Source organism: Centroberyx gerrardi, chromosome 10 (genome assembly GCF_048128805.1).
Source record: "Centroberyx gerrardi isolate f3 chromosome 10, fCenGer3.hap1.cur.20231027, whole genome shotgun sequence".
Taxonomy (NCBI): Eukaryota; Metazoa; Chordata; class Actinopteri; order Beryciformes; family Berycidae; genus Centroberyx; species Centroberyx gerrardi.
Window position 1 is genome coordinate 11029148 of NC_136006.1, and position 21091 is coordinate 11050238.

Here is a 21091-nt window from a genome sequence, read left to right on the forward strand (position 1 = left end):
TGCTGCTGCTTTTTTAAGTTGCTGTCTTCATGGTCTTACTCTGTTCAATGGCAAGCGATGCATAACTGTCCGCTGGCTGCCACTGCTCCATATCAACAACAAGAAACATGATCTCCCCTCGCCACTCGATGCCTGCGCTCCTCGGCCTGTCCCTTTTCAGCAAACGGCTGATTGATGTGATGTCCTGCGGCCGCAGCTCGCCATGTTCTCTTTTTGCAAACATGAACGAGCCGCGGCCAGTATTGTGTCAACACGAGGAAGACGTCCTTTCATGCCAGATAGGGTGTCACTTTCCCTTTCCCCGCAAACTTGTGCCCCCCCCCCCCACATGTACGCTTATAACTTTTCCTCCCTTTTGTCACACTGACTTTAAAGTGTCCCTCCTATCAAGGAAGATGGGTTCAGATTCAGACAGTCATGCCTTCAAATGAACCAGGACAGGCTGCGCATGTCCCAATATTCTGCCTCTGTCCTTGGTAGCAGTCAGAAGCAATGCATGTCTTTCTGGGCCTTCAGGTTCTAGTGGTCTTTGGCTGCATGCTTTCTTGTCTAGTTTTCAAGCTGAACTAATCTCTTTCTCTGATATCTCTCATTGTAAAGTCTCATTGCAGCCAGCTCTACCAACCCCCCCCCACCCCCCCACCATTTTTGCCGCTGTTAGGCAAGCGAGTAAAAGTTGGCTTCTGACGACAACAAGAACAACAACAACAAAAAAACACAAGCGCGTCAATCAACAGCACACTGGCGCTGCCGCTAATCCCGCTCGCCAACTGAATTATTCATAGTCAATTAGGGCTGAGAGGCTGAAGCTGTCTTCGTGGCACAAGTGCATTTTCAATGATTCATTTCACGAGCTATGCAAGGGGTCTCTAATTGTTGTTTACTGCTCGCTACCCGACCACATGTTATTTTTATGCTGTCGTGATTACTCCCGGCAGCGCTCGGAGTGCTTGGGAAATGAAGTCTATTAAGGAGTCCTGAGAGCTGTTTTCCTGTCAAGTGCCATGAAATGTTTCCAGATTCATACTTTGCTGCATGCGAACTATGAATCTCGTCCAATCTTAAGTGTCAGTCAGTGGAAATGAGACGTGTGAAGAGGTGCAGGTGGTGTGTTTTTACGGTTCCACGGTGCGGTAAAAAATACCTGCAGGTCTTGTACAAAGATCAGGTCCGTTTTTTAATACGGTCCCCAAAGAATTGTTTGATTTGTAGAAAAAGGTGAATTCATATGAATGGAACATTAACAAATGCGCAGCCGGTAACCGACCAATGCGAGAGAGAGAGTGAGACAGAGTGTGATGGAGAGAGAGAGAGAATGTGTGAGTGATGGAGAGAGAAAGGCTAAATGTCTGAGTTCATTGCTAACGCAGTGTGACATGCTGTAAAAGCACAGTCCAAATTCTTATGTGACAGACAGCCCCTCTGACAAAAATAGGAGTCTGGGTCTGAGAATAGCTGTGCTGGTGCTGCAGCGGCCTGGTCGACACATTGAGGGCTTTTCTGTGACGCCTCATGCCTCGGCAGATCTGTCAACACCCACTTTGATTATCCCTCCAGGTCATCGATGCGTTGCCCATCATGGACACACAGCTATCAAACGCACACACACACACGCCAGAGATTCAGACTCAGATCATGCATGTAGGACCCTCATGCCAACACACATTTAAACCTCCCCTGTGTGGCTATTTATTCTCCAGGCCTTGAGGATGCTGTTTTAACTGTCGTCTGGTGTCTGAAGCCACCAGCTGGCTGTGTGCAGCGCTCTTGCTGTACCAGTGGCCTTAAAGCCTTTCAGCGCATCAAAGATTTTTCCCAATTATCCTGGCACTGCACTCAAATTTCAGAATGAATGACCTTAAAGCTCAGCAAGTCGCCCATGTGCACAGTGACGCAGCAACACATTGTTTGATGTTTTGGCAAATTATATTAATGTTTGTTTTCGCAAACCCTGAGATTAAAGCAGACAGTCTGCACTTGAACCTCATTATCATTGTATCGAGAATATGGGGCCAAAACAATGTTTCTCTGTGTAAATATTTATGGAGCTCACTGTTGCATTGTTGATTAGTAGATTAATAACTTAAATACATCTTAATAATACTCAAATACCAGATCCTTACTTTATTTTTAGCACATGGAATGCCATGCTAATGCATAATTTGGGGATCCATTAAATTTGGACTCTGAGGGAGTGAGTCATTTACTTAAGGGACTGTTTTTTGTTCTATGATAATTCCTGATGAATGAAGTAAGACCCTGGAGAATCCTGGCAGTAAGGTGTTTCCATTAGGTTTTATTTGGGCATGCAAGGCTTGCACCTTCTTTCCAGTGAACTCATTCATTTGACGGTAATTGAGTTCAAATGCTACGCAGTAACAGGGACAGCTGAGAGACTCTGTGTGTGAGAGAGAGAGAGAGAGAGAGAGAGAGACAGACAGAGAGAGAGAGAGAGAGAGCATGCACAGTCAAATATGACCTCTGTGTAGTGTTTACTGTGATTGCAGCTCTCATTAATACTTGTTTGTTTGCAGCGCTGGTGTTGACACCTGTTAGATGTGATAGGGGTGAGTTTTGGCCTTCCTCAGACAGAGTTTAATAGCCAGAGGCCAAGCTCTGTTTGTGTGTGTGTGTGTGTGTGTGTGTGTGTGTGTGTGTGTGTGTGTGTGTGAGTGTGCCCACTCCTGACAGTGTGTAGTCATTGGACAAGATGGACACACACGGAAATCAGACAGTATGAAAGGTTCGCTCCTCCTTTCTCTTCTTCTGTTGACTGTGATGGAACAGGCCCAGTACCAAGTCTAAGCTTTTAGGAAGCTTCTGTTTGCGTTTCAGTCTAGACTCTGCTCCAGGGAAGGGTATTAGACTTGGATAGTGTCAATCTAAAGTTTCACATTTATTGAGGCACTGACTGACTTTGTACCCCAGTTGACCATGTAAGCTGTAAGCTGGCGGTAAAGGTTTTATAATGTAGCTCAAAGCTGTTTTTTGTCTGAAACTTTTAAAAAAGTTTTGAAACTATTGGAAAGCCACATTTTATTCATTTTGTTCATAGCTTTTACCTGAATTTCTTAATAACATCAGTTTTCTTCATATATATATTTTTTTATTGTCATTTTGATAAGTTATAGAGTTATTCTTTTTATATTTATAGACCAAAAACCAAATCAGAAACTTGGCTTCACTGGGTGTGGCAACAGCGCTGGACAATGATTGGCAGAGAGTATAGCTGTCTCATTCAAATGATGTAAACGTGGTGTGATTTTGGTGGAACACAGATGGTTCAAATGAAAGCAAATAAATTTAACAGAAAGCAGACAAATTTAACTGATACATCTTTGGCCGATTGGATGCTTACATCACTACATCTTCTTTAGCCCCGCCTGAACAAAACCAAAATAATATTTGGGAGCTATAGGACTCATATTTGTGAGGAATCTCAACAAATTTCCCATACTTGGGGAATGGTTAATGTGTGCAGCACCAAACAGGAGCAAACATTTATTTGAAAAAAGTGCTTTCCAGTTTTCAATGGCTTTAATTGTTAGGCGTACGTTAAAAATGACATGCCTGTGTCCCAGTAAAGCCTAGAATGGAATTAAATGGTCTATGAAAAGTGTAAGAGGCCACGGATTCAGATCAAGACAGTGTTTCAATTAGTGCATCTGCATGTATCATACTCTAATATTATTTTGGATACTCAAGCAATATGAATGAATATGAGTGTTGGGTTCTGACCTGGGATACTGAGACATGTAAACACCTTATCCAGTTTATTGATTTTTGTTCCCTGTCTAAATTCCATTTCTGTATTCAGAATATTCAGTTAATGCATGCAGGAATATTTGTGAACAGTGTGAAGTTGCACATAAAGAGCTTACCCCAAATATAACCTTAAAGCTACAATATGCAACTTTTCGCCTTGAGTCAGCCAAGTATTGTTACTCCCGCTGTCTGTTGGTCAAGTTCCTGCCGCAGCACTTGTCACTCATCTTGATAAGCTGTCTACTTTGAATTGGCATCTAGCCTGAGGCTGAGGTAACCGGCAACCGTAAAGCCACCACAGGTGTTGAAGAAGCAACCAGAGACAGGCAATCTGCAATAACAAAAAAAGCCAATGCTGATTTTCACTGTGTTTTTGAATGCTTCTTACCTGCTGCACATTGAGTTGTTGTTGTTTTGTTTCTTACTGCTTTCTTACATTGTTGTTGCTGCTTTGACCTCCTTGCTCTGTGGCCGCTAGCCTCACCTTGATAGCCACAACCCAGCTTACTGCTGGCCACTCCCATACAACACTTGCCCACAGCAAATGGTATCTGCCGCAAAACGTCTTGAACATTACAGGGCATATTGTACATGATCAGTCTGTCTGTTCATACCTATTCATTCCCCATTTATTTATTGTTAATTTAATTTAAAAAAAAAATACTTGCAGCTTTAACTGGCATATGAGCTATTTTCTGGAATACTTTTCTAAAAACACTCATTGTATGTATCCACCTCTCACAGCTTGACCGTTTGGCAGCATAGGAGGGAATCCTGCCACAACACACTTCTGAGGTCTCCACCATCCACCTGTGGCTTGGTGTCATGAGGCCTCGATAGACAACCGCCCTCTGTCTCTCCTCGTCCCGGCGCCTCCCCCTGGCAGCACCAGCTTGGCTGGGCAGCAGATGGTGGTCACTCCGCCTCCCACGGAGGGGCACTGACACCCTCGGCCGCTCACCTCTTCTCCCCCGTCCCTCCTCCTCCTCCTGCTCTTCCCTCCTCCTCTCCCAAGTCTGCGCCGGCACCGACCGCCATAACCATGAGCTCTCACAGTCGACCAGGTAAGACGTTAAAAATGTGCAGCAGTCTTCTGTCCTTTTCTGTGCATGTGTAGTCGCTTTGACCAGGGAAAGCTCCAAGATGATTGGCAAGGGGTTGTGATCATGGTGATGTCATCTAGGACTTTACTACAACTTTATACTTTTGTTCTTTTGTGGTTGTGATGATTTGTAGGATGGTGATTAGGATGAGATTGATAATATGGAAGATGGATTCTGGCTGCTACCCTGTTGCCTTATTTTTCTCACCAAGATGCATATGTATTCTGTCATTGTATGCTTTGAATGTACTTTGTAGCTGCTGATTGTCATGTGAATTGCCCCCTGGGGATACTGAAGGTCTCCTCTGCTCTGCTCTCTCTACTCTGTTCCAGTCTGTTCTTCTGTACTCCTCATTCAAAGCTGTGGATTGGTTTTGTTTTAGTCACTTCAAGGTTGCATCATCAACAGGGTGTTTACAGCTGCTCTTGAGAAAACGGGTTCATCTCATTGTAATTTTTCCCCATGGTGACTCATGGTGTCTGGGTTGCTGCCACTATTTCAGCAGTACAGAAACAACCTTAAAATCTTATCTCACAAGAATGTTATTTAGGATTTCTGCCATTACAGAAGAACTGTTCGCAGATAGGGCAGGTTGAGTAAAACCTGCTTCTGTGATAGCAAATGTTTTTTTCTTCTTCTCTTTGAGCTAAGATATGATGGCTAAATTAAGACTTTATATAATGTGTCCTCAGAAGTCTGACATTTGAACACTGTGATATTTACAGTTGAGTCTGAAGGCAGGGATGGAAGGAATGAAGTTGGACTGTAGCCCTTACCAAACCAGACATTTCTCTGTTGCCAAAGCCAAGACAGTGTTTTGGTTTATGGAGAATGGTAATGTTTGAAGTATGGCGTTGTAGCTTCTGGCTAGGTAGATAATAATTGATTACACCTCAGTGCATGGACCAAGCTGGCTTTTTCAATTTTGCATTTCCTACTACAGCTCTTCAATCTTCTTAGGAATACTGCAAGTGAATATGATCTGGCTGACAGCTGGCAAAACCAAAACTCCAGCATGCCCCATTGTTTAAACAGTAATTACACAGTATGGTGTCTTAAGAGAGTACGTGTGTATTTGTCCAAATATTTTTTTTCCTGTGGTCTGTTGATTGATTTGCGCTCATACTGATGCAAGAAAACAATGGCGCCAAGAAAGCAAATTGATCTGGGAAAATGTGATTGTAGTTCCGAAAAGTGTTTTCCACTTGTCATTTTTCATCATAGAATTTTTAAAAGGATTCATTCACTGAAGTTGTGGAGTAACATGGGTGGGAACAGACAGAGCGCTAGAAAGTACTTCCTGGTTTTCCTGAATAAGACAAACGGTAATAATCTCTCTCTCTCTCTCTCTCTCTCTCTCTCTCTCTCTCTCTCTCTCTCTCTCTCTCTCCCCCTGTTGTACGCACCGCTTTGGATCAAGTAAATAGTGCAGAAGGGGAAACCACAACAGCTACAGCTAATCTTCCCTGAACATCAGTGGACAAGTACAGTCTGAAAAGTGCTGAGTCATTTTTCAACACGGCTGCAGACTACGCACATCTTGTTACGTTTCAACGCAACATGTGTTAGAGATGTGTTATTGGCAGCAAAACATGCCGCTACATTTGTTGCTGCAACATATGGGATATGTTGCCCCCTAACTAGATGCCTATGTGGGGTGAAAAATCGTATCAAGTAAATACACTCATCAGCAGTGCATCCCCTATATTCACATTTTTACAATATGTATTTGTGGTTCCATAGACAAGATTTAGTTGGTTGACACAAAATGCATAAAACACTGGCACACACGCTAATCAGTCATCAGGTTGCATTTGTATCTCAGTTTTTCCTGCCTTGTTGGTGTATGTCATATCCCCCTAGCTTAGGTCTCCTTCATATTATCTCAATTTCTTCCATGACAGTTTCCTGAAGGCAGCAGTAGGCTCGTTAGGTTAAAGATTACACACCGTTTATCTGCACATTATATTGGTTTCCTAGAAGGGAGGAAGTTATCAAGTAGTCATTTTTACTGCCGCCTAGATCATCCTTTAGATGTAATCTCACCATGTTTACTCTCTGTGAATGATAGTGTGTGCTCAGGGTTTTCTGCTGCAGAGCATGTGCTCTCATGGTTACTTATATAGACCTTACTCAGACACACGCTGTTGTGTATATTAGGCGCTCCATCACAAGTGTCTACCTCTACAAATATATTTCATAGTTTAGGGTCAACCAAAGGCTATAGAACACGGAGCCAAGTCATTTAACTTGGAAGCTGTTGTTAAAAATATAACCATGGGGTTTCTTGCTGTACTCTGCTCCTCATTTACTCTGGGGGCTGTAATTTTGATAAATATCATGTTTGGATATGTTGGTATTAGATAATGATGTAGTACTTTTGTTTGTTTGTTTGTTTTTTGAGCTTGCTCTTTCTGTCTTGTGTTATGACTCTGAGCTGCTGAACAGCAGACTGGGGTCAGTGCACATTGATCTAAGTGTTGTGGCTTTCATCTCTTTGCCATGTGGCCTCTCGTTTGGTCGGGCAGAATTTGTGACTGTGGATTTATCAAAGAGGCAGTGGGTCACAAATTCAAGCTCCAAATTCAAGATGTATGGAATCAGACATTGTATTTTATTCCACATTAAACCTTATAGAGGGAAAATCAGAACCATTTTAAAGGCCAAGTACAATAAAAATATAGGAATTTGTCTTCGTGATATTTTTTTTTAGATACTTTTTACAACTTTGTATTTCAAATACACACTGATATACACAATAAAAGAAAAGCAGAGCTTCACAGACAGTGCAAAGGGACAGTACAAGACATACAGTGAGTGAGTAGAATATAGACATCTATATAAATGACTGTATTACAAAATGGTTTCAGCTGTACAGGGTGTGTCTTGTGCTTTTCCTGATGTTTGTCCCATATCATTCTGTTCTATGGTTGATTGTTGATCAGTTAGATCTAGTTAGGCTCATTCTCTATAAAGTTCTTTGCATGCGATAAATGAATATATATATATAAATGAACTTGAACTTGTGTACTATGAGAAAGTTCAACTGAAAAGAATGAGATGTATGAATTAAATTATGAGGGTTGGAGAGAGAAGGAGCCTGAGCCGTAGAGAGATCCCTCAAGCTGTCATAGGAGAAGACAGCATTCCTCCTAGCTTTCATTTGTGCGTGGCCAAACACTGTGGTGGTCCAAACCAAACTCAGAGAGTATGCAAATCAAGCACAAACCATAAATAAAGGATATGGCAGGTCTCAAATACGGCATGTTTTGGATTTTCCTCTCAATTGCTGAAACCACATCTTCATAAGCGAGATTTCTCAATGGCTCAGAGGAAGAGTGGACGATAAACAGTGGATGATACATGCTGATGATACGTGATAGATATTTTCCTGGGACTCATTCCTGTGGGGCCTGGATTCATTCAGTTGCTTTTGAAGTGTCTTTTGGTCAAACACGCGCCAGCATGACAGTTAGTCCATATAGGGAATTCCAACAAAATTTTGACCCATGTCAATTGAGCAACCCCTCACATGACAGATTCATGTGATGTTTTTAGTGGTTATGAATTTATTTTTTCACTTTTGGTTTCTTTCTGCGTACTTAAAAGATGTAGTCCCTGGTGTGCTTGACCTCAGCCAATGGGAGCTAACCGTGCGGCCTACGCAAATGCTTTTTCCTGAATCACGACCATGGAGCGGATCTGGCTTTTCCTCTTTCTCAGTTGCATCCACTGCTACAGCTTGGCCGGCTAAGGCAGACCAAAGCTGACAAAAGGCCGATTGTATCCTCCGCTCCTCAGCATACTTTGGCCTCCGTGGCCGTGTTCAACGCGATGATGTCACAGCCATTGATTAATTGTTGTCGCGCTATTGGCCCACTGCAGGGCGATTTGGGTTGCTGGCAAAACCTTCCCTTCTCTGGCTCTGCGAGTGGAGAACTGGCTTCCTTAGCCAAGGGCCTGTGCGTCAAACTGGATGCGGCAGTCTCTTTTAGGCTGTCCAGATAGCTATGAACGCTGGCGCGGGCCGAAGCTATCTGTTACTTTCTCGCCCTGCAATAGGGGATTCACAATTCCTTTTTCTTCTCTTCTTTTTATTGTACATTGTGTTATGTGAACGGAACATTGGAGTAGGCTATATTTCCCTCTTCTATTTTCCTTCTATTCTGATCAGTCCCATGGTCTGTTTATTCTCAGGTCCCGTAAGACTGCTTTTTTCTTTTTTCCCCTCAAGATTTTGAAAGTTTTCGAAAAGAACTCCAAGGGGGTAGGATTAGAATTTCACTGTCGTCAATTTTGAGGTATGCGTGTCATTTTCTGGTTATTTCAGTTACATCATCTGACTTGCTTGTGCACCCATGGCCAAGAATGCACTCTCGGGGCAAATGGAACAAATTGTCACAACTTGAATCCCTCCAAAGTTGTCAGAGTAATCGCCAGTGTTCATGGAAATCATTTAGTTTTGCTTGTCCTCTCAGTTGGGATGTTTGTCTCAATGAGGGAGAGATGGTTTTAAATCCTATTCGTCCATGCGATGGATAAATTTAATCCCCATAGGAGAAACAATGTACTTACAACTTATGGCTCAATGACAAAGCCAAATATTCCATACAGACTTGTTCCTGAGCAACGCTCAAAATAGTTTTGTTGAAATTATTTATTAAGCAAAAACATTTTGACTTCCAGACTTCTCTCCACCTTGAAAAGCTCTGGAAATAAGAACAAGGCGTTTGTGATGATCCAACGTCAATTTGACACAGGCCACACCTCCTGTTAGCAGCTCATTTTCCCCTTGTCGCCCTCCAGTCTGCGTAGCATTGCTAACCCCTTTTCCATATATGACAGATCATCATTTCCCATTCTCCAACCACCATCCTTGGAGCACTGAAGGGCCTTTTGTCCGACTTATACTTGGGTGGCAAAGGCTGGCATGTTGACATGCTACTTGGCATTTTGGAACTGGGCTACAGCCTTGGAGCCAGATCTAGCACACACAAGTGCACGAACACACACACACACACACACACACACGCACACACACACACACACACACACACACACACACACACCAACATACACAAACTCTCTCATCCCAACCAGGCCCCCCTCTCCTCTCTCCAGCGGCGGTAATTGGTGGCAGGTCCAGGCTGAGGGGGATCTTGCGTCAATAAATCGTCATGCGGGGCGACTCCCCCGCCTGGAACACAAACAGAGAGAGGGGCCGTCTGCTGCTGAAGGCCTCGCATAGCTTGTTAAAAGCCTTTCAGGCCCAAACAGTCTGCCAAAAAGAATGCTCATGCTGGGTTTAGGAGGTGTTGGTACATTGTGTAGTAGCCTTAGTCTTTTATTTTCCTTTTTGAGGGAAGATATGTATCCCAACCTCCTCCTCCTCTGGTCTTATCCGTGACATTTATGCAAATATAGTTCTTCTTGCTGGCTGGTAGATGGGTCAGTGCTACAAGTTGGCAGCATGTAGATAATGGAGGATGTTTTTTTCCTGCTTTTTGTGTGTGTTTGAGAATGAGACCTGGAAGACTCTGTCCTCCCGGTGCATCTTTCATTCATAGCTCAATGTCCCTGTGGACTTACCTTTTTCAGGTTCCACTTCTGCTATCATTGTTGCATCCTGTGTATAAAGACGCATTGTGTTCACTGTATTTCTGAGTGTGTGTGTGTTTTGTATCCTCCAATATTAATTCATACCTTTTTAACGTCATGCCTTGAAACTATAAGGAGAGTGGGACTAAAGGGGAATCTGTGATCTTAACCTAGAAGGGCTAGGTACAGTGGTGAAAGGATTAGTTGATTAATCGATTAGTCGATCCGATTGACAGAAAATGTATCTATTAGAATTTTGATAAGCGATTTCATTGTTTTAGTCATTTATCAAGTAAAACACCAAAAATTAGCTGGTTACAGCTTCACAAATGCTAACATTTACTGCATTTCTGTTTCATGTCATAAAATTAATACTTTGGGGTTTTTTTTGGCTGCTGGTCAGACTAAGTAAGCAATTTTAAGAATCACTTTGGGCTCTGGTAACTTGTGATGGGCATTTGTCGTTTTGTAGACTAAGTGCTTAATCGATTAATCGAAAAAATAGTCACTAGATTAATCAATAATGGAAATAGCATGTTGGGTGTTGCAGTCCTCTTTCGGACAGCCATTGTTGCACCTGTAACCCAGCAGCAGAGGATTACCAGGCATGGAGAGGCGAGGTCACTTCGAGGAGACCCTTTTAAAATAAACAAGAGAATTGCAGCTCCTAAGCTTTCCTGAGTCCTCTTCAAACAGCTGATCCACGGCAGATGGTTGTGAATTATTCATGTCAAGTTTGTGGGAAGTGCATGGCCAAGTTTAGATTTTTTATCCCGGAGATTATTCCATATCAGAGAGGAGGGGGGAAAATGATTGAGAGGGTTGACAGAAGAATAAGCGTCTTACAAGAAACAGTAGAGTAGAACAACTGATACCCAACAAGACTCTAGTAATCCTTTTCTCCATTTTGACCGGTGGAACGGGCGCTGTGTCTTTATTACCTAGGATTTAAGGCTCTTTCTTTTACAGCTGTGATAGCAACTGTTTTGTTTTTCCCAATTAGTTTGTGGGCTATTTCTGGTTCTAGTTTTTTGTTAATAGTGGCTTGAGGAAGACAACAATACTTGTAGTGCAGGGATGTGAGTTTGTCTCTCTCTTTTTTAAGCAAATTACTTTTACTCAAGCTCAAGTAAAGTGACGGTTTTCACATACAGTATGTGTGTATTGAATAACCAAATTTAAGCTTAAGCCACTGAGGTTTACATTTTGAGAAAATCTAAATCAGCTGCTCCATATATTTGAGGCTCCTGCATTTGAAATAGGAGAGGCTCTTAATTCTCTCATTTGCCCTTCCTTCTCTTATGTCACTGTAATTTCCTATCTCTTTCTTTCTCTCTGTCTCTCAGTTTTAATCGCCAACTGTAATAAGGACTCGCAGTGGGAGCTATCAAAAGCCTGCAGCGCTGGATTAGGAGGGACTGGCTAGTGTCTGGGCCAGGCCACTGGAAAGTGAAGCGTAATCTTCAAAAGAGGAGCTTAACCCCTGCTGGCCCACACTGATGCTTCCTCGTTTATAGGGGCCGCCGTCGCAAAGGAAAAGGCCTGGGGTGTTAATTGATATGTTTCATTCTCAAGGTTTAAAAAGTTGTCTAAAGATGATTGAAGTCAACCGAGGCAGGAGGCGTAGTGAAGTCAGGTCTCGCAGCTTTTTCAGAGAAAGTTCTTAAAAGAGAGAAGTTTTACAGAGAGCGATGCTGCTCACTTGATCTGTGCCTCTGTCAGCTTGCAGCCGCGCTCATAGTCACCGTTGCTATCTTGTGATTGTCCAAACTGCCAGACGGATACAATAGCACTCCGTCATATCTGCGCTTGATGCAGTTGAGCGTCACAGAAATGTTATTGTTCTCATTCATCCTCGGCTCTGCAAAATTTTCCTCAATGGAAAGATGGATGCGAATGAGAGTGGGACCAGACTAAACAGAAGCCTTTTAGAGAACAATGGAAGCCACTGTGGAGAAATAAGATTACCGCCTCATTATTGTCTTTCTCTCTACAGTTTTCCAGAATATTCCATTCAAGTAATCTCATTGCCAGATGAAACAAGTATGCATTTAGTCTTTGGAAGAATTTATTAAGCATTCAAAGCTTTGCTCGCCGGAAGGGAAATTCACAATTGAATTAGGGTTTTGTGCACAAAATTATGTGTGCTCTTCTTTCAAATAGACAAAGATCCAGTAATCTTCTTCTTGTGCACTTTAATTATTAATTATTCTGTGATTTCATGGTTGATTTGGTAGCTAAATTAGGCTTTATGCCAGTTGATTTTGGAATTACCTAAATAAAGGACTGATAAATTACCTTTTTTTTCCTACCTTTTTTCTTGTTTACTCTGTTCATCTGGCCTCCAGCCTGTACGTCAGTGAAGCTGGTTGCCTTGAAGCTTTAACATACCACATGTGCTGTTGTATTGTGGAAAGAACTTGTAATTACATCTCAGTGGGTTTTATAGCAGTGGCAAACGTATGATTGTAGCTTAGAAGTGAGGCCAGAGGCAGGCAGTCAGCTATAGCATTTGTGGTAGAGCCAACACCATGCACAGATACAGCTATTGACTGGTAAGCCATGGGCTAGAACGCCAGATGTATGCTGACAGTATAGCATACAGCGCTTAGAATAGCCCAGATGTTCAGTCTATGCAATAGATATGGAGATTAAGAACATGCAAGACCTTGAAGATTAACCCATAAGGATTCACATCTGCTACCAAGCTTCTGAGCAAAGCGCAGGAGGGTCAAGTTGACTCTCATTCCCTGTCCGGGAGTCCACTCTGTCTGGTCGAGCAAACAAATAGCAGTGTGGTAAGGAAGGAGAATCCCTGCAGTACTGTAGTTTCCATCTGGCTGAGAGGTGGAATCCTCTGTATGGGTTCAACCGGGGACAGCAGGGCAGAGGGAGTCGGGTCAGGTGGGTCTCTGAGGATGTAATCCTCCTGCCTCTGCACAAAACAAAATCAAAAGTTCCCGGCGGTTACACAATCCCTGTTAGGAAGGGCTCAGCGCACCCTGGGTCTCCCAGGGCAGAATGAACTTTTCCAGGCACTAATCCGTGGATAAGCCCCGAAACAGAGACCTTCAAACTCTGCTGTGTACTGAAAATGCATGAAATGCCCCGTAGAGCTGTTGTAGCTGTTGTGTTCACGATGACCGGCATCCCTTGCAGTTTTTTACCCACGGTGCCAATGTGGTGGTTTAAAGACGCAGGTCCTAGCCTGCATGTTAACATCATGAAGTGTTAGGAAAAGGAAAAGTTGTATCTGTCAGCTTAAGTATCCAATGTAGATATTCTTTAAAAGAAATGAATGATTAGTTAATACAGAAAAAATAATATTCTTTAGACGTGTTAGGAAAGTGACACAAGAGGGAAGTACTGCTCCTTGGAACGTCATTGTCAAACAACTCCACTGATCTGAGTTGAGCTAATCAACTTGGCTACTTCAAATGTTGCAACATAAAAACAGCCCAAACATTACAGTTTCACACAGTTTTACAGGATTTAATGGACACTCGCGGCCACTTATCTTCCATGAGTACTCTGAGTGCAGTCACAGTCTCTTGGTGCTATCTTGCTGCTTAGATAATGCAGCAGGACTGCAATCTTTATCTCTGCAAACAAACCTCCTTACAAGCCAGCTGGTTGCAAAAAGTCGACTAGAGTGAACCGCCTGCTTATCTTTTGTGGGGAGATGGAGATTGTATCCAAATTTCTAGAAGATCAGCAAGACAATTTCCCGTGCATTTATTGTACTTGGCTATTAAAGTGAATTGACTTCTGAAAACTGCAGTATTTCACAAGATAGTTGGCATCAAATGCCCTTCCTTGCACATATGTGTTAATGTTGGTGCACGTGTCCTGTCGGGCAGTTTATGAGGAAAGTCAACTGTGATGCAGCTAAAACAACATCACCAGCCAGTGGAGGGGAAATGGTGAAAAAGCTGTCAGTGTTGGCCATTGTCACTGTGTTGTATCCTATTTCCCGTCGAGGCAGTGCAAACTAGTACGTGACACACAGTGACCTCGATGAACATGCAAAATCTCACCGGCATAACGGAAATAATCAACGAATGGGAAAATACGTCACTTTGGGTTATTTGAATTAGCAGATGTTAGGCAATAACAATGCTTCATTTAGTCATGGTTAGCATTAAACTTTATGCTCAACGTCAAGAGTTCACTGTGCATGCTAGTAAAAATATTGGAGCAATAAACTTTAGTTCCATTCAATAAATCATTCAGTAAGTCACTGATAAGACAACATTAACCATAAAAAGTTGATTTGAGTGAGTTGAGTAGCCTACTTTCAGTACACTGTGTGTGTGTGTGTGTGTGTGTTTGTGTGTGTGTGTGTGTTTGGGGTGGCCCTGTGGTTATTAAGGCCGTCCTATAATCAGAAGGTCTCAGGTTCAAGTCCCACAACAGCCAATCTGTCCATTCCTGTCGAGCTGACCCTGCACCTCTGGTAAAATGTGTATGTTTGTATCGCAGGGACTGTGCGTGTGTGTGTGTGTATGTGTGTGTGGAGGGGGTGGCTGCTAGGTTCGGTAGGGAGAACAGCTGTTGGCCGTATGGCTGCTGTGGCGGCCTCACATTCCTCTGCCATCCGGCACAGACGCACATCTTTTCTAAGGGCAACTGTCTCAGCACCTGAGTCTTGTTTCTCCCAGTTTAGACCTCGTCACCCAGCCAGCGCCGTCAGTAATACAAAGGTAGCTGTCTTCTCGTCTGTCCTTCATGCAGAATATTGACGTTAAATATTTGGAGCTTGAAGTATGCATCCTTATGCTCATGTTAAATGGAGTTTTGCTGTCTCTAAGGTGGTTAATTGTAGTTACAGCACCTAAAGGAGCACAGTTCACTGCTCCTGAAAAGCTCTATCTTTTTTCTTACTCTTTTTTTTTTGTAACTTGTAATGTCTTTTTTTTTAAATCCGTTTTCTTCAGCCTTTATAAGATGAGCTTCATTTTCATTTTATTGTCCTAAGGGGAAATTTGTCTGGGACATATCATAGTTCACTGTTCTTCATGGGTTTTCTTATATGGTCCTCTCCTCTTTTCCTCTCACCCTTCGTTCTTGTCAAACAGCAGTGTGTCTGTGTTGCCAGTGCCAGCAGGCAGCGGTAGTGTGCTGTGCCATGGCCCTGCTTTGCTAATGTGCTCTTTCTGTGACCCATTGATACTAGAAAACTGCCCACTTTGCAGTCTTTGCGTCCCATGGTTTCTGAAATGGATCTAAGGCTGCTTATTGTAACTTTAAAAATAGCTAAAACGAGAAAGGTAACCAGTGTAACTACTTTTTTTTTTTTTGTGTGTGGTTTCATGTGAGCACATACTTTATACACACACAGTCTCCAGAGTATGTGTGTTAGCAGTAGGTGTACTGTCTGCTGTTGTTGACACATGCGTACTCCTTATTCTCACTCACTCACGCACAGCATTAGTCTGTAGTAGTAGTTAGGGGCTTGTCTAGTGTCATTGAATCAGTAAAGTGATCTGTGGCAGTCCCATTAGGTAGAGCGTTAATACCTGATAGGCCGTCTTGCAGTGTTAAAGAAGAGGAACCAGGCTGTAGCAAGAGACTGAGGCTGGTAGCACAACAGATCTCAGCGTATGTTGCCGTATAGGCGGCTTGCCTTAAGGTAAAATAAGTGGATTTGTGACCAGAAGTTTGCCGGTTTGAAACCCTGCACCGGCTGGGAAAATCTGGGTGGTGAATGTGTAACGTTCTTCCCTCCCTCAACAACTACTGTAGAGCCTTCTATTCAGCGAGGCATTTGAAGCCTAACTGCTCCACTGGAGCTGCTCAGTTGCCAACAGTAGAAGGCTGCGGTTGTACTTGGCAGCTTCCAGGTGTGAATGTGTGTAATGTGAAGGCCGTTGCTGAAAAAGCATGAATGCTTAGTAAACATCCCCTGGATAAATAAAAGTTAAAAGCTCCCAATCCCCTTCTCCTAGACTTTCTAGGTAGCTTATCGTAACCTGAAAAGGTTTTTCAGTTTTCTTTTCTCCAGGATTTCAGGTTTTTTTTCACTTTAGTTTTTATTCATTTCTCGTGGGACATGACTGGGTTTCTGTTGTTGTCCAGATTTGTATATGCCACATTATATCCCTCATAATACAGTTGGTATCAACAACAAGTTATACAGTGAGCCACAGTAATATTGGGACAACAACACAATGTTTTGACTAATCTACTTTAATTGCAGGGTATTTTGTTTAGCTTTATAAGAGGAACAATTAAAAACTACAGAACTGCTACTTTTTAAGAAATCAAATGAGGAGACCATGAAGGAGGGTGGGCAGTCCACTCACCTTAAGCATTTTTAGAGAGGGAGGAGGGGAAACGCAGAAGAGGGAAAGCTCTGATGGTGTTTGACCATGTGGTTCCAGAGGTGGGGGATTAACCACTCGGATATCTTTGGCCACAAAGCTCTTTACCTGGTCATTATATATGGCTGAAATTAGCCCATTAACAGGCATAGTGGCTCATAGTGGTGTTTATCAGTTATCAGATTAAATAGCCAGCAGGGTCAGCTATTTGCTTCAAGAGACGTAACCTATTATAAACACATTATAAGAGTTTCTAATGACTCTCTACATTAATATGTCACACATTATTATCCATTATAGCTGTATGCCTTAGGTAAAATGTTACTGTACCACCGTTCCCATCAGCCAACTGTGTACATGCAGAATTTCCAGCAGTGCACCCACGATCCCCGGCTCAGAAATATATGCAAGAGCACTGAGTTCACCAGCGCTCATCATCAGTCAAATCGCATGAAACAGAGGTTTGTCATCCTCCCACATTCTTAATTTACCAGACTCCTCTTTCATCCATTAGCATAACACAGCAAGCTCATTCGTTTAGCTATCGGAGGCTGTTGCCAATTAGATGAATGAAACAGCAAGGGTATGCTAGCAGCTCGGCTCTTAGCTAGATAAATGAGCTGGTGGGAACTCGCTTGCAGAGTTGAATGAAAAATATAGCTCAGGGGGACGTGGGATTCTGTGAGCTTGTTGCTTAAGTTTATTGTCAAGAAAGGGTTGTCAGTATCTTGATGAATGAGTAGCAATGGGGTTGAATGAATGTAAGAGCACGTCATTGGTTTTGTCATTCTGTGTGCATGTCATTTACGTTTTGTAACTGCTTCAGTGGAGCTGTGTGTTAACGAGCAGTAAACTTGGGCAGCTCCCATGTGTGATTGTGTGAATGTGAAGCTGAGTAGTGCTGAAATAACAGTATCTAAACTCCATAAACCTTCTCTGGATAAATAAAGATTTTAAAAAACAAAAGTTTTGTTATCAGAGTAGAGTTGATGAATGAGTGATGATGGAATTGAATGAATTTGAGAGTAAAATCACGGGTGGGAGGGATGAGACGCTATGCTTATCTCACATTACGATTCAATATGCTAAATGGGGTACATGATTCGATACAACCATGATACGATGTTATAAATAAAAGTTCAGTGACAACAAAGTCTGACTGCAGAATTATGTTTATTTCTGACCCACAAATCTTTCTAACAGTGGCATTGGCTTCCTAGATTTTTCTGCCCCATGATGCATTTTGTCACATTTTTGTGTTGCGATATATTGAATTTCGATATATATCGTCCCATCCCTAATCTAAACTCTATAGACTTTCACTGGATAAATAAAGATAAAAAATACGTTTTGTTGTCAGAGTAGAGTTCATGAATGAATGATGATGGAACTGAATGAATGTGAGAGTAAAATCACTGGTGTTTCCTACCATTTCTCCTGCTATTGTTCTCTTGCTTCAGCTCGTTCGAACCTTTCTCATGCTAAATCATCTCATGCTGTCTTTGTCGCTCTCTGACTCTTTTCTGTCGTCTTTGTGTCGGGGTCTGCCGGGCTCTCCGTGTCACTCTCACACGCCTGCTCCCGGAGCTAACACTCTAATGAGGATCCATACAATGACGAGCGGCACAGCGAGCATTTCACTCGCATGAGACCGCAGTTGAACATGCTGAGGCACCGTGTACTACACGCAAACACCGGCCCGCCAGTGGGAATGTTTATTTGACCTGACAAAGACGCACTCTCAGAGGGGTGTGTGGGTCGAACAATCAGTTTGTCTGAAGCACATTTGGTGCAGAATGCGACACTTGGATCCTGAGGGTTTCATGCTAGCCATGGCCAACCTCAAACAAGGGCCATATAGGCAGGAAACATCTCTCCACTGGGGCATCAAAATGAGTGATATCTCTTGATTTTTCAATTAATTTCTTATGTCTCATGTTTTGATTCCTTATGCTTGTGTATGAAAGGCTTTAGTCCAAGACATATTGATTTTGGAAAAATATTGTTGCCTGAAATTCATCAGTCTGTATTTGAAAAACACAAAAATGATTTCATCCCGGAAAAACATATTGTAAGTATCTTTAGGTGACTCGAAACTTAAATAGTAAACCCATAGTGAGCTTTACTTTGAAGCCAGCAGTCAGTTTAGGTGTAGGTAGGAGAAGATGTCATCAGGAAGAGTTTTTCTGAGAATGGATATCTCTTTTTGGAATGGACCTCTTGATTTGGTATTGTTGTAATTTTCAGATGAAGTCAGGAGACAGTGGAGTTTGTGAGCGCTCTTGATTTCCTCACCCTATCTTAACCACATCATCTTTTGACTTTCTGTGTCAGCTCTGTCAAAGTATAATATGACCAAGTACCAAAATATTAAGGAGTTTTTTGAAGGCTTCAGAATCTTTTGCAATGATTTTACTATCTTTTTCACTTTGTTCAAGATACACTGGCTCACATCACTAGACTACTAATTAGCTCAACATGACAACAAGGTCTGAGTAACACAATGCATGGGAAGTTTTTGTAAATATACGTTAAGATCCAGTCAACAGTTCCCAGCACAAGTCCAAGGTGCTCTGTCTCATTGCAAAAAGCAAAATGTATTTAGTTCACATGACAAGACTGTTGTGAGGCTTGTATGGGAAAAACATGCATCTCATGCATTGCTGATGGGTGAATTTTCCCTTGTTCAGCCCCAGATTTTCTCCCTTTTTACACATAGAAAGATGTTAGACCTTTGTAATGATGCATATGGATTATATCTTTTGTCCACCAATGCCTAACGAATGGTCTAAAGCTCTATTCGAATGGGATTAGCTTTTCAGGGGGAGTTGGGGTAATGTAATCATTACCGGGGCATGTCATTTTAGTCCCGTCCGAATCTGCCATGTCAGTAATTTTTATGGCCTGCACCAGTAAAAATTCCAGCCTCTTTTACCTTCTGTAAAATGGCCAGTAGAAATACCTGAGGTAAAACTAATCCCATTCAAATTGACATCCCCGAGGTTGTTGGCCAGTACTGTGTCATTTCCTTGGGGAATGGACCATCTGTTCAAATTGCACCTGAAAGCAGCATTCTCCCCAAACTGAGATCTGGTCCAGTTGTGACTTTTCTTCGTTCTCTTAGCCATGCTGTATTCAGCACGTCTACATTAATTGTGGAAGTTATGTATGGTACATAGTCCATTTTTGATGTGATGAAAATAAGTAAATGGAATAGACACTCTCATCTTTGTAATTTTGGAGACTCATTCTAGAAATCTCTTAGCTCTCCCGAGCAAATTCTCCATTAACATTTAAGATGTACTTTACACACTGTCCTGAAAACTAATCCTGTCTGAATAGGGCTTCAGTCAGTGTTCAGTAACAGAATGGATTGGGTTGCTGCTCAGTGTTGGCTAGTATTTAGTTTAGTACTCAGAAATTACTATCGGCACTGATAAAGGGATGTCAGCACAACCTTAATGGCCCAAAGGGAATGCAGAAGGGGATGTTAAAGATTATCATCGACTGGACAGAGAGAAGGGGAGGATGGGTATGCTCACGATCTATTTATAGACACAATGACTTTTCAGTTATCCACTCCCTCCAAACTCTTCCTCTCTCACACACTTATTCACACATTCATTTTGAGCACAGAGAGCATTTTGTTGCAAGCACGGACCTAATGGGGCCCCTGCATCCCCTTTTGTCTATACCAGCCGTACAGTAGCCACATGCCAAAACACAAGGGAACAAAGCCCATCATAGTACCACCTCAGCAGTGGAGCCTCACTTTACCCTAATAGTATTGCAATGGTTCCCAACTCCAGGGGACTGCTGCTTTTCTATCCTACCAGGTAGTTAATTGCATTTACCTGGCATCCCTGGTCTAAATTAGTGCCTATTAGATGGCTAGAGTGAAAACCAGCAGGGCTCTGGATCCCGAGGAACGAAGTTGGGAACCACTGACCTACTGGATGATCTCAAAATACTCCCAGTTCATGATAAATCAGGCTTTTTAAAAACCTGGACTGTTCCTTTAAGCTCCCTGTGCATGGTGTCATCCTTGATCTGCCCATTGATGTTATGACCTAGGTATTACGTCTGCAGAGGATCAGGCAGCCCACTGCATTACCTAATGAACTAAAGGCTGACAATGACCTCGCTAAAGGCAGCCCTAGATTACAGTGGCTGCATCGTGTAATTACCTGGGCTTTGGTGGCCCATGTAATGTCACCTAATGTACTGTTGATATACAGTGTTGTTTCACTGTGTTTGAACTCCGGAATTGCGGGAATTGCGGAAAAGTGAAAAGATAATTTC

The 21091-nt window shown here is 42.5% G+C and overlaps 1 protein-coding gene across 1 annotated transcript in view; it reads right to left on the reverse strand.

The window, feature by feature from the left end:
• The window catches only part of traf3ip1 (TNF receptor-associated factor 3 interacting protein 1), a 328730-nt gene that overhangs the window by 96775 nt on the left and 210864 nt on the right, over positions 1 to 21091 (reverse strand). The window lies entirely within an intron of this gene.